This window comes from Helobdella robusta, assembly GCF_000326865.2.
Source record: "Helobdella robusta unplaced genomic scaffold HELROscaffold_163, whole genome shotgun sequence".
NCBI lineage: Eukaryota > Metazoa > Annelida > Clitellata > Rhynchobdellida > Glossiphoniidae > Helobdella > Helobdella robusta.
In genome coordinates, this window is record NW_008703911.1 from 32985 (window position 1) to 34808 (window position 1824).

Consider the following 1824-nt stretch of genomic DNA (forward strand, 5'->3'; position numbering starts at 1 on the left):
TAAAAAAGTATTATGGTTAACAAAGTAGTAGTAGTAGAAGAAGAAGAAGTAGTAGTAGAAACAGCAGTCACACAGTAGTAGTAGTTGCAGTAGTAGTAGTAGTAGTTGTTGTTGTAGTAGTTGTAGTAGTTGTAGTAGTAGTAGTAGTAGTAAGAGCAGCAGTAGTAGTAGTAGTTGTTGTTGTTGTAATAAAAATAGTAGTGTAGTTATAAAAGTAATAGTAGTAATAAAAAGAGTAAAGCAACAACATTAATATTTACTTATTTATTATTTTTGCTATCACGTGGGCATTGTTTAAAATTATTATTATTATTATTATTATTATTATTATTATTATTATTCCAGCGTTCGCTAGCTAAGCTTAAGCGGGTTTTATGACTTTTCTAAGACGCATTTATAACCAGACTTAGTAATACTACTACTACTACTACTACTACTACTACTACTAACACTACTTCACTAACTTTTGTTACTACTACTGCATCTGCGACTATTACTACAACTATTTCAACAACTGCAGCCGCTACTACTACTACTACTATTGTTGCTAAAGCCGCTGCTACTACTACTACCGTTACTACAAAAATTTTTAATACTACCGCTGGTGGTATTGCTACTGCTACTACTATTACCACTACTACTACTATTGCTGTTGGTGTGGCTACTTCTTCTACTACTACTACTACATCTATTACTAATTCTGCAACTGCTGTAAAAATAAAAAATACTTTCGCCACGATTACGAATAGTATTAATATTATTAACATACGGTCTTGTGGTTTTGAAGTAATTTTCTTCAGAACGTAATCACATAAGCTGCTTGTGTGTTGATGTCGGTAGGTATTTGAGAACATAGGAGGAGTGTAACAGAACTTGAATTTTGTTTTGAAGATTGATTCAATCACATGTAGCTGATACAACTGAGTGATGACCTCCTGATACTAACAGCCATACTTAAAATATTTTGTTGAGTTGCAACTTGAACTGCTACGACCTGTGCCATCTTTCATCTTTTTATAGCTTTCTCTTCACATTCTACTTTCTCTCTCTCTCTCTCTCTCTCTCTCTCTCTCTCTCTCTATCTCTCTGTCACTCTCTATCTCTCTTTCTATAATTTTATCTGCTTCTCACTTCAATAAATTTTTAATTTTTTTTCAAAGTTGTATCTGTGTTTTTTTTTGGCTTTTGTTGTATAATTAATTTTAATTTAATTATTTTTGTAACAAAAACAACACACACTCTTACACAGACATGCACGCACACACTCTTACACACACACACACACACGCACACACACACACACAATTATTTATATATATATATATATATATATATATATATGAATATATATATATATATATATATATATATATATATATATATATATATATATATATATGAAATATGGTGCTTAGATTTGGAATGCAGGCGACAGTTAATTCCCCAAGAAATTTAATTTCAACAAAAGCAATCACAACAGGTCAAAAAAGTATTTTATTATTATTATTATTGTTGTTGGTGTTGCTGTTGTTGTTTTGTTGTTGTTTGTTGGTTGGTTGTTGTTATGCTGGTTGTTGTTGTTGTTGTTTTGTTATTGTTATAGTTGGTTGTTGTTGTTGTTGGTGGTGGTTGTTGTCGTTGTTGTTGTTGTTGTTGTTGTGTTGTTGTAACTATTATTATTATATTTATTATTATCCCTTGTATTTTTAATCCATAAGTGATTATATCTCTGAAGGTTTAATAAAATTTCAAATGGCTTTCGTGTCCGTTTGTGGTTGCGTGTGTGTCATTTTGTGGTAGTAAGTGTCAGTTTGTTAATTGTGT